This window comes from Ambystoma mexicanum, chromosome 8 (assembly GCF_040938575.1).
Source record: "Ambystoma mexicanum isolate Mex_15411 chromosome 8, UKY_AmexF1_1, whole genome shotgun sequence".
NCBI classification, from domain to species: domain Eukaryota; kingdom Metazoa; phylum Chordata; class Amphibia; order Caudata; family Ambystomatidae; genus Ambystoma; species Ambystoma mexicanum.
In genome coordinates, this window is record NC_090929.1 from 301,419,566 (window position 1) to 301,431,815 (window position 12,250).

A 12,250-nucleotide genomic window follows, 5' to 3' on the forward strand; every position below is an offset into this window, starting at 1 on the left:
TCAGGGTTTGGGTGGGGTGAAAGGAAGGTATTGTTAATTATGTTGCAAAATTGAATTAAAAGGTTTTTTTTTTAAAGTGACATTGCCCTGCTACATCTAAAAAATTAAACCAAAATGTATTTTTAAATTAAACCAAAATGTATTTTTTTAAAATTCATATTCTTGAAGGAATACAACCGCAACAGGTTCAAAATACATGTGGGGACTTATGATAATTATGCAAGGATGTGCTTGTGAAATGTTTTAAAATAGGGAATTGTGTGAAACCAGACAGTATTCTTCCATCTATTACACCGGGATACGCCATTCAGGTGGCTAGGGAACGGCCATCGCTTTGGACCCTGATCATGGGGGTGGACAAGCGAGGGAGTATCACCTGAGTGGAGGGTCATGGGGGATTGGGAGGAGAATGCGTAAAGACGAGACATGGTATTCCCCCTTTTCCCATTACACATCAAAACCCTCTCCCTCAGCTTTTATGGGATATTTTCAATCCCATTCCATCTCCCCCTCCCCATTTCCAACATGTAATGGGGCGAAGAAAAGGCAATAAAAAGCAGTGAAGATTACCTATAGACATAACAGTGAGAAGCAGAGAGAAGCCTACCACATTCCACCACTATGCTGTCCCACTAATAGAGTCAGGCAAGGTCAGGCCATTTGCCTTCACCATTAACAACAGACTCCACTTGACCCTCAGGGTATAAAAGGTGTGATTCTGCCAGGAAAGAAGAGCAAGCTGGGGTTGCTAGTTGGAACGTGGCGGCTGCAGCACGAGAAGCCTGGGAAGGTCAGAGGAGAATGTGACAATGTCCCTCTGAGCTGGACGGTTGCAGCGTGTTGAGGGAGCAGTGTATCCATGGAGCCAGTGTGAGGCGAGTTGCTAATTATTGGCAGTATCCAGGCCAGAGATTGTTCCCTTGCGACGTGTGCCAGTCCCAGGGGTAACTGAGGGGCAGGTGGGTGAGACCCTGACCATGGCCCACAGATCCCAAGAAGCTGTTCGCCAGCACTGTGCTATCTGAATGAGTTTCGTAGCAGGAGAGAGAGAGAAAAAAACCCAGTGGCGTATGTGTTGCTGGAGCAGATATGTGGAAGCGGAAAGCGGCACGGGAAAAGGAAAGCAAGCAAATCAATTTGTGTTAGTGGCACGAAGAGAGCAAAAGGCAGCAGGTGGGTGGGGGGAGCGACCCAAACACAGAAGGGAAGATGGAAAGGGGGGTAGGGTAGAGGTGGGAGGTCATCGGGGGCAAGCGGCCCAAAAGCAGAAGGGGAGGGGGCGCAAGCGGCCCAAAAGCAGAAGGGGAGGGGGCGCAAGCGGCCCAAAAGCAGAAGGGGAGGGGGCGCAAGCGGCCCAAAAGCAGAAGGGGAGGGGGCGCAAGCGGCCCAAAAGCAGAAGGGGAGGGGGCGCAAGCGGCCCAAAAGCAGAAGGGGAGGGGGCGCAAGCGGCCCAAAAGCAGAAGGGGAGGGGGCAAGCGGCCCGAAAGCAGAAGGGGGGGCCGCGCAAGCGGCCCGAAAGCAGAAGGGGGGCCGCGCAAGCGGCCCGAAAGCAGAAGGGGGGGCCGCGCAAGCGGCCCGAAAGCAGAAGGGGAGGGGGCGCAAGCAGCCCGAAAGCAGAAGGGGAGGGTGCACAAGCAGCCCGAAAGCAGAAGAGGGGGCGCAAGCCGCCCGAAAGCAATAAAAGGTGCAAGGCAGCACGGGAATGTATTAAGAGTGTGCCAGGGGCACGACAAAGCAAGAAGAGGTTGCAAGAAGCATAGTAAAGATAAAGAAGGTGCAGGAGTGCACTGCACAGTGTAAAGTAACGAAAGAAATGAAACACGATTGTAGAAAAGATGCAAAGTGAGAAGAGAGGTTTTAGAGGTCAGAGGTCACGCAGGTGTGGAGCAAAAACCCAGCATTTTCAGAAGTCTGACACTGCCCCATGGAAGGAACTGTGTGAACTTTTGTTCGAGACCAGAGGGGCCTACGCTTGGGCAAGGGAACCCAGAGAGGCCTGCAGATACATTATGAACTTTTGTATGAGAGGCCTAGACTTGGGGATGGGAACCCCAAGAGAGCAAACACTTTGTGAACTTTATTTGCTCCAAGTGCCCTACATGGAGGGTACCAAGGGCAACCCTGTTCCTGTTGAACTATCTTTTTTGCAAACTGGCAGAACTACATCTGATGGTAAGGCCACCTGAAACCAATAGTGATTTACATTTCTTTTTGAGTCACCATTGTTTTTTTCTTTTTTAAGAAGACCTCTGAACACATTTTGTCTAAGAGTGAGGGCAAGCATAGGTTGTGGCAGACCCATTTTAGCTTTGGATTTATGGACCTCGACGGCCCGAGTTGAGGGGAAAAGATAGGGCCAGTTAGGCATTACACCAACCCAACAAAGTTCTTCAAAAAAGGTTTTCAAACTATTGCTTTTGAGTCTCTCTTGATACCATGCCTGTCTCTCAGAATACATTACAGTAAATATGTAATTTAGGAAAATCCATGTTTGTTGTGTTCATTTCAGTAGAGTATTGCGCTGACTTCCAAGTTGACCAGGAGTTGTTCACATGCAACTCGTGCTGAGCACAGGGCCCGAATCCACAGTTCAGATGCAGAGCAATGATTTAATATGCTGCCTTATCTGAAGCCATTCAGAAATGATCGTACTGTTAACTTTGGGACCATACCAGGTACAAACACAGGATTGCTTGTGCTTCAGAGAGCAGTGTCTCTTCTTCAACATGACACCAAATTAGCACTCCATACGATTATTAAAAAGTAGTCAAATTAACAATTTCAACTATGAAAACGCACAGCACAATTTCATGCAACATATGCAAATGTACATCTCAGCAAGGGGAGTACAGCAATCTGAATATCAATGTAGAAAGTTGCCACCAGAAATGGTACACTAAAAAACATTCTGCAGTCAAGAATATTAAGAGCAGATTTGGTCCCACCTTTTTCTTGTCAGAAGTACAGAAATTATAATCATCCAATGAAGACTGGGGGTGTGTATTCTTTGAGCGTGTAACTGCTAGAGAAGTCAATGAAGAACTTGGCGAGTAAAAAAGTGACAAAGCATGAGCATATTTGACACTTTAAAAAGTGGTAGCACAAAGGTGATAGTATTCTGACACTGAAAAAAGAAGCATGAACCACCACCAACTGGAATTAGGATTATGGATGGATGATTCAGATGCAAATTTAAGGGCTGAAGAAGGGAAAACGCATGTTTCAAGAGACGACCCATGTCCACAACAGCACCTGCAGAGAAGGGAATCTGTGGCAGTCCTAACTTCATGGAAAATCAATTGTTAGACATTGTCATGTTTGGATGGTTGGGTGCAAAATGTTGAAATACTGTTAATCGAAAGTCTTATTTTTCAAAGTTTAAACACACCATTATCAATTGTGTTAGATTAAAATGGGAGGCCAAAAAAAAATAAAACTCTAAAACAGGCCACAATACAAACAAGAGACGCAGGCTATCAAAGAATGGTGATTTGAGAATAACGGTTGCAGTTATCTGAAATTCCATGCAAAGTTGTCATGAGGGATGCCATGTGCAGTGACCTCAATTAAATTAAGACTCCAACACCACCACCGAGCTATGAAAGGTGACGAAAGATCAACAATACACACTATGTCATCCTACCCTCCCATTGTTACCCAAGAGTTCATTAATTTAAACAAGATCTACAACTGACAGTCTACACCTTCAAAGCAAGCTTTGCAAGTTTGAGAGTGTTTAAGAGAAAACTAATTGGAACAAACTTAACATTCAGGGTACCTGTACGAACACAGCAGCCTTTTTCATGGTTTGCTCCAAAACTGCTTGGGAATGTTCCAGCGGCAAACCTGCTAACTTCAAGGGCACTGCTGTTCAGTGGTTTGAGATGTTCTCAAATGTTAGGTTTTTGGAACTAGAATTCATACCAAATAAGCCCTAAAGCAAACACCAGAGAAAATCCTTCCTTAGTTCAATACATGTCTGGCTAAAAGAACAGACTGTAGTTCACTATGCCCTTGCAGTAAAAAGCGATTGGTTGGCAGGTGATGGACAGTGACAGTCCTTAATTTAGTGCTAAGCATTGCACATATCTCCAGGGCTTAGACAATAAAACAAAAAAGTTGCAAGCTCTGTGATGGTCCACGTCAACCATGGTTCTTCGTGGGACCAACTCTTAGTTCAAAGTTAAAGTCGCCAACTAAAAGAATAAGGATTATTACCTGTTTTAGTTTGTGTAGTAAATTAAATCGATTTTTGGAGGTTGAAGAATCCCACATTTTCCTCTTTCCATAAATCCCTATAGCAATTCAGCAACCAGCATCCTTTGATAATTAGTTTTAGGATTTGTATTGTCTTACTATTTAGGTGGACTTTGACCTGGAGATGCAAAGAAAAAGACATTAAACAGCAAAGCCTCACCCACCTCCTGAATTCCTGCCATGTCATTAGTCTTGCTGCACTTGAGATGGAAAAAAAGTCTTCTGTGAACTGAGACGTTGACCATGTTTCTTGGAGGAAAACATCACATTAGCTAATCAAACCTAAAATGTTAATCAAATACTTTGCCTTTTTAAACCTGCAACATTCTAGGATATTAATCTGAAATGATTATGGGTGATATGTGAACATACAATATAAATATTTTCCTTTAAAGTATTTGGTACAGGTGATATGGAATATCACTTCAGCAGAGACAGATTTACTGGTGACAAATTCAGGTTCAGCTGTGGCATGTACCTTTGTGCTTTGCGGACCGATCGTGAATCAGCAAACTCCAGGTTAGTCAATCAATCTAATTGAATGAAATAGTGATAACTCTTCTAACATTGATGACTGGCTACAGAGTTTGTCCCTTTTGTCCAAGAGGGAGAAAATATCCTTTAAAGCAAAAGATCAGCTTGATAAATATGAGAGGATGTGGGGTGCATTTAATGATCTCTACGCTTAAAATATTTGATCGTGTTCTAGGTTTCTTATTTTGCTTTGTTTTTTCATTCTATTTCTTTCCTTTACCTTCTGTCACCTTACTCCCTGTATTCAGTTCCCCTCTGTTACTGCTTAAAGATTTAGTTAGGAAATTATGGGTGAATAAGTATCACCTTGTGCATTTGAGATATTGTATTATGTTCTATTGCTTCTGTAAATTTCTAAATGTATAAATAAAGTTTTGTAAAAAATAATTTTTGCCACCACTTGGCCAAGTATTGATGTTCTCAAATGTTGGTAGCTTATGGCTACGGAGCTTGGTTGGGTAAAACAAATGTTAAGGCAAAATGAACGGTTTACATAGAGAGGCATTCATTGACAGATTAGAATTAAGCAAATAATTGACCAGCCCATGAATCTTGAAGCAAACTATTACACAGTATTACTTATAAACGTACAAACGTGGTCTTGATAATCCAATTGGCTCACCTCGCCAAGAAAACAAGCTCAGCATTTATTTTAGAGCCTCTGATGGATGTGTGAATCATTATGTGACTTCATTAGGAGTCGTCATAACCAGGTTGGTGGATTTCAGTGGTTTGTGCTATTATGAATGAAAACAGGGCTGCATCCAGCAGTAAATCGATAGCTGCCCCCCTTCTACGTCGGGCCTGTTTGTGAACCGTGGTTTGTGACAAAGAAGTGACTGGATGGCTTTTTTTGGTTCATTCGTTTTTTTATTTTATTTTTTATAAATGTGGTGAGCAATCGAGATTAGGTCTTACTGTAGATGAATACGTGTCATCACCGCTCAAAGTAATGCGCTGGTTTTTGATTTGCTTGTTTTTTCCATTGGGGGTTATCTTCAATTAGTATTATACACCCCACATCACACGCATTCAGACAGCGACTGCTGATCTTGCCAGTCGCATTTTTTCTGTTAGATTTGGGCAGCTCTGGTGTAACAAGGTCCTGCAGAGCGCCTTTGTTTCCATTTAGAAGATTAAATGCTTCTTTGATCACAAGGAGCCATTCCGTGATTGTGATTACTATGGAAAATGAGTAGGACTTCCCTCTAGTTTCTTTAACTTGGTGTCGCATGCTTGGACCCATCTGATACATTTAACAGCTTGGAACTTCATTTGGTGTCTGCTGCTTTGGATAAACTGTGGGATTAATTAGTCATTTAATTTGGTTCTGTTACAGATGAGAGGGTAGGCAGTACTGTAGTGGCAGAGATTGACAATGGGAGGATTAGCAGAATCCAAGCCACAGCATCTATTTATGTTGGAAATGCATTCTGGCTTTGGCTATTAGTGGTGCTGCCTGGTTGAAATAGCATCATCTAGTGCCAAATTAGCTGGCCCTTCTGGAAGTTGCAAACCTTTGACCCATTGCATATCTAGCTTGACAGCCAATATGAAAGCTACAAGTCAGCCAACTTAAAAACAAAATGTTTTGTTAATTATTTTTAAAGGTATGCAGCAAGACGACCTACTTTGTAGGATCTCTTGGGTGCCACTTTGACCAGCTGTGAAGTAGTAGCTTTTTGTTCGCCATTTTATTAAGAGAAAAGGCAAGCTAGACTTAGTTACTCTGTAAGCATCACAGATCAAGGTGTAATCACAAACAGGGACATCTTGCAAGGACAGCAGTATCTCAAGCTTCTGGATGAGGGACTGCTTAGCGCAGGCTTGATATAAAATTACCTTATTTGGGGTCCAGAACAGCACAACGACATGAGGGACGAGTCTAGTTCCACTCTGGGAACCTAAAGCTGACGAGCACCTAACTGGATGCAACATGGAGCCACCAAACTGGCCCCTAACTGCCGCACGCACTGCTGTGGATACAATGGTACCAGCTTTTTTTTTTTATTTTTATTATAGACGTCGGGACGGACTGCTTGCAATCCGGTTTTCATTTTTTACAATTTTCAAATATGCTATTTAAAGATTATAAATTATAATGTAAAGGTTGTAGTTTGGAATGCAATAAAAACCAGATGCATTTCTTCGACTCGCATCTATTGCTGTACTGGTGATTTTATTCTCGACTTGGAGGCAATTATTCCAAATGTATTTGAACCGAGCAGTACATTGTATTATCAGTTTTTTATGTTGGTTTATTAAGTGATTTGTACACTAGGCAAATCAGGTCTAGTATACATATTAGCACCTTTTCTGACAGCCTTCATTAACGCTTATTTCACTTCTGGAACTGTCCTCTTGCCTGAAAGGAGCTTGGGTGCGGCCACTACTTAAATAAAAAAATTTTAAAAAAAACTCCTTGGACCCAGAATCTCCAAATAACAATAGACCCATCAACACGGTCCCCTTTTTGTAAAAAAATCCTAGATAAAGACGCTTATATACAAATACAAAATGTCCTTGATGTAAGCATCATCCTAGGTAAAAGACAATCAGGCTTCTGCCCAGGTCACAGAACAGAATCCTCACTACTGGACCTGAAGAACCAACTAGAGAAATTTTAGATGAAGGCAAGCCAGTGCTCCTCTTGCTCCTTGACTTGTCAGCAGCATTTGATCTTGTCAATCACAAGACACTATGTAAACAACTTAGGGAGGCCACCCAATTCTCTGATGAAGCCTCTTCTTGGATCACTTCCTTTCTGGAAGGGAGTCATGAAAGTGTTCTCCGATCAGGCCAGTGCTGCACCTACCACCATCCACTGCAGAGTCCCGCAGGGCTCCTTCACCTCGCCCACCTTATACAACTTATTCATCCTACCACTCTTCAATGACCTAGACAATAACGGCATAGCCTACACTAACTATTCCGATGATACACAAGTCCTCCTCCCTCTCACTGGCACAGATGAAAGAGACTTTGAGAAACTGACTAATACGTACGCCACCATCCAAGCTTGGATTGCTGTGAACGGCCTCTCAATTGAGACAAAACGGAAATTCTCCTGATAGGCTAGATTCGCTATATAGGTCCTTCAAAATTGAGAACACCCAAATCTCGGTCTCGCCAGCAGTCAAAACTCTTGGGGTTTACATGGACTCAACCCTCTCCATGATGCGACAAGTCAGTGCCATCTCCTCCTTGGCGGCACTCAACACCAAAATCACCAATGCAGTCAAACTCTACCCAACTGCAAAAAATTGCCCATCAATAGCCATAGCTACCACTGGGGCTAGACTGGACTATTGCAATGTCTGGTTTCTGGGCACCTCTGCTAAAAACCTCAACAGGCTGCAAATAACTCAGAATAATGCCCTCAGAGCTTCACTAAGCATTCCAAAAAGGGAACCCATCTCCCAAGCAAGGCAGGATGCCCATTGGCTCCCAGTCAGAGAGTGCATACTTAAGACCCTAGCCATCACTCACAAGTGCCTTTCACGATCAGCCCCTCCATATCGCCGAAATAATTGCTACAGCCACCTCCACCAGGCCAAAGAGATCCCACCACTCTAACCAGCTCATCATCCCCTCTTACAAAAGAGCCAAAGTTGGAGGGTCCAGCTTCCCATTTCTAGCGCCCAAAAATTGGAGTGCCTTACCCACTACTTTAAGGAATGAAACATCCCACACAACCTTCCGTAAATCACTGAAAACCAGACTGTTCAACTAAGAACACCCTGACTCCAGCGCGCCCAGCGCATGACTACTCCCAATTCAACTGGCTCCCCTGTAACCTAGGATTCAGTAGAATCAGCCGGTGTGCAGTCATGTCGAAAATAAAAAGTCGAATGACAAAAATGTCCAAAAAAAAAAGTTGAATCTATTATTTTTTTATTTATATGTATTGTTTGGGTTTGGTAAGTATAAAAAATGGGTAAAATAAAAAAAAGGGGGTTGGGGAACCCCCCCCATTTCGAAAAAATGTTTTTCCACTTTTTTTCTACATTATGACTTCACATTTTTGTTTCGACCAAATGACTATAAACCGAATCAGCCATCATGTAATGTTCACTATTACCCTGTATATTGTCAATGTAACCATGTACCTTTTGTCTTGTTTTTCACTGCTCGAAATTTCACCAGCAATTGGGCACTGATTTTTTATGTTGTAACAAAAATAAGCCTAATGTAACAGCGCCATGATGCCTTTGAGCTGCTTGTGCGCTATATAAATGCAAACAAATAAAATATACAACGCATAAATTCAGTTAAGTCAAAGAACAACATCTTTTATACTATGACAAGACAGTTTGCTGAAGTTGTGAAATTGCTCATTGGCTTCAAATCCCAGCTTCACCTATACAAAGGTTTGTGATCCTGTGCTACTCTTAACTGGTTAACATTGCACCTCTTTAAGTATTACATTGTCAGCAGATCAGAGTGATTTAGTTCACTGAATACTATTCTAAAAAACGGAATTCAAATTTAACTGTGTATATTGTTGCTTCACAAATAATAAAAAGTCACAATTCGTATATATCTCACATCAGAAGTCTCCTTAGGCCTTACAGACAGACACTCGTTCTGGCCTTTACCGAGTACTGCGCTTAAGGGTCCCCCATCAGCAATTAAATAGTTCAGGGTGCTCATTGGGGTGGAGCCCTTCAGGGAGCACATCAGGTTCAGGTGCTGGCCTAGGTACCACAGCAGCAGTTGAGGTAACTTGGGGAGAGAAGATTTCTTCCCCTTCTTTAAGATAACTCCTTTTTTGCCCTAGGTTTCCCCATGCATTGTGAGCTAGTGCCTGGAATTTTTCCTCGGTCACCCATTAGGCCAGAGTATTTAAGATCCATCCCCAGCAGAACTCTTTAACTTGCCTCTGAACACCCCCAGGAAGCCTTAAAACCACTACATTTACTGCCACTGTGATGGTATTATTGGCAGCATCTAAGGTGGGCCCATCAGACACTTGGTTGCCCTCAAAGGTGCTCCGGCAAGCTCCACTGGGTTGACCAATGTGGAATACACCACAGTTCGACCGGTCCCTGATGGTTGTGGAAACGCTTGCATCTAATAGAACACTATACTTACGTTTAGAATTTGCATCGCACACGGCTGCCATTTGCAAGGTCCCCAAGTGCTATGCCGGATCTGGAAGAGTGTGTGGATTTGGTTAGTTGGGAGGAGGGGGGGAAGCCACAATTGTAGTGCGTTTGTGTTAAGGTTACAGATGGGAAGTAAACAGACCTCTGCATGCTTTTAAGCTTTCTAGGTTTGAATTGTAGCAGGAAACAAAAGGTGCTGTGTCCATAGGGACAGCGCTATGCCTTAAGTGTGGGCCGAGTATGTCAGTTGTATTTTGAAGTGTACTTTTGTGATGGCTTAAGTATGGGGAGAGGGTATTTTTAAGCTGTGGGCCGGTGGCTGGTTTGCTATAGTGTGTGGCGAGTAAGGTGGAGCGAAACTGAGGGTTAGTCAAAAGGTGGGGATGTTCTTTGGGTTTAACGTAGGGCTTTCAAATTGTTGGTCTTGATGTCGGTTGGATTAAGGTGAGAGACATTTAGCTTAAATGGTTGATGCGTGAAGATAAACTGTGCCGGGTTAAGATATTCTGGGAGACATTCAAGGCATTCTCTTAGGGCTTTTGCAGTATCTTGATGTAATGCATTCCAGTCGTTTAGTTTCCCGAGTGCCATGCAATGTTTTGTAGGCAGAAGGTCGGGGGCAATTATGTGGCTCCCTTAGATTGTGTCTGTGCAAGAAAGTCAAACTATTGAAGAGTATTGTTTCACTGCTTAATGGGTGTAAGTTTAAGCTTTCGTTCTGTTGAGCATTGAAGAGCCAGATTTTTACACTTTTGCTAAATCTCAGGTGGTCCTTTAGAGCAAGGTGCAACATTTGCACTTGCCACTAGCTTGTTTTATTTGACTCCTGGCGAGTAAGAAATGGTGTGCTGTGTGCATTTATATAATTGAGGTGGTGAGTGACTTATTTATGGCTGGCTAGTAGCTGCAACAATTTTTTTCCCACCATGCTTCAGGTAGCATGTTCCAGTGTTTGTCAACTGTAGTAGAAAAGCTGCTATATCTTTCAGAATATATGTTGTTTCTTGATCTTATGTTTCTGGTTAGTACAGTGAGATTTTGCTTTGGATGAATTCTGCTCCTTTACCTTCAATTGCTCCGTGGGCGATGCAGAGGATCTTAAACTGGATCTTTTTTGCTTGGTTGCTGGAGGAGTGTTTGAAGAGCCGGTGTCATGTGTTGTCTCCTGTGGACTAGGAGTCTGGCTACTATGGTTTGGATGCTTTGAAGTTTCTTTGGGGGATAGTCCACCGTACTGAGTTAAATGCAGTTTACGTAGTGGATTCTTGAAAGAATCAGGATGATGATGATGATGGCCATCCCTCTGTTTGAAGGAGAAGTAGGGCATAATCCATCCAATAGAGCGGAGATGGTAGAACTACTTTTTGACTGTTGCGTGCCCTTACAGTTCCAGCAAAAGTCAGTTTTCCATTAATATGCCTAGCTTCTTGATCACTTTAGATGGTTTAGGGCACGTACACATTTTCAAAGGCCATGGTAGAGGTGTTTCAGGTGAGTGAGGGGAGATGATTTCTGTTTGGTCTGCGTTGAGTTTTAGGTAGTTGGCCGTCATCCAGTCATTTGTTTGCATGAGGCAGTTGTGGCGCTTGATGCTGTGGTTTCCGTATGTCATTTTGATGTGGTTTGCGTGTCAACCGCATAATCTTAACAGGTCAGCCTAGAAGATTTTACCATCTTCATTAAAGTTGTCTTATAATTATTACAGAGAAGCAGCGAGAGGTTTGATACCTGGGGGACTCCATAGAGAATGGGTTGTGGCTTTGAACTGAAAATGGGGGTGCAAGGTGATTTCTGTTCTGTCCACTAGTAATTCTCTATTGTAGAGTTGTGTTATGGAGTCCTGTTCCTTCAAGCCTTCTCATTAGTGTACTGTCATTAACCATGTCGAAGGGTGTGGAGATGTCAAGGAGTACAAGTGCTGAGGTGATATCTACTACGGTTTTGAGGTTGTCCCAAATGGAAAGTAGGGCTTGCAGATATTCTGGGGCCAGGTGTCAGACGGCTTTGTTGCCAAGCTTCACCTACTGTTTTAAAGCCTGGCTCGGATATGGGTTTGTAGGCTGAATGTCATTCAACATGGTTTCAAAGTTGCTTCCAATTGCATTCCTTATTGCTGGGTTGATGGCTTGCAGTAGTTTTAGTACTTTATTTCTGAAATGGTTGGGGATATTAAAGTGTTGGGGTAGGTGAAGGGACTTTGCAGTGGAAAGTGGGGTTTCTCATCTCGGTTCTTTCTCCAGATGAGGTGCATTATTGATTCCTCCAGACTAGTAACTTTCTTTGCTTTAAGGATTTATGTATTGGTCTTTGGTAGGTTATCTTGTCTTGTGGGTTGTATGGTTTCATCCATG

General features: G+C 42.9%; 1 protein-coding gene across 14 annotated transcripts in view; it reads right to left on the reverse strand.

The window, feature by feature from the left end:
- Positions 1–12,250, reverse strand: part of EHMT1 (euchromatic histone lysine methyltransferase 1) — a 2,375,011-nt gene that overhangs the window by 1,776,839 nt on the left and 585,922 nt on the right. The window lies entirely within an intron of this gene.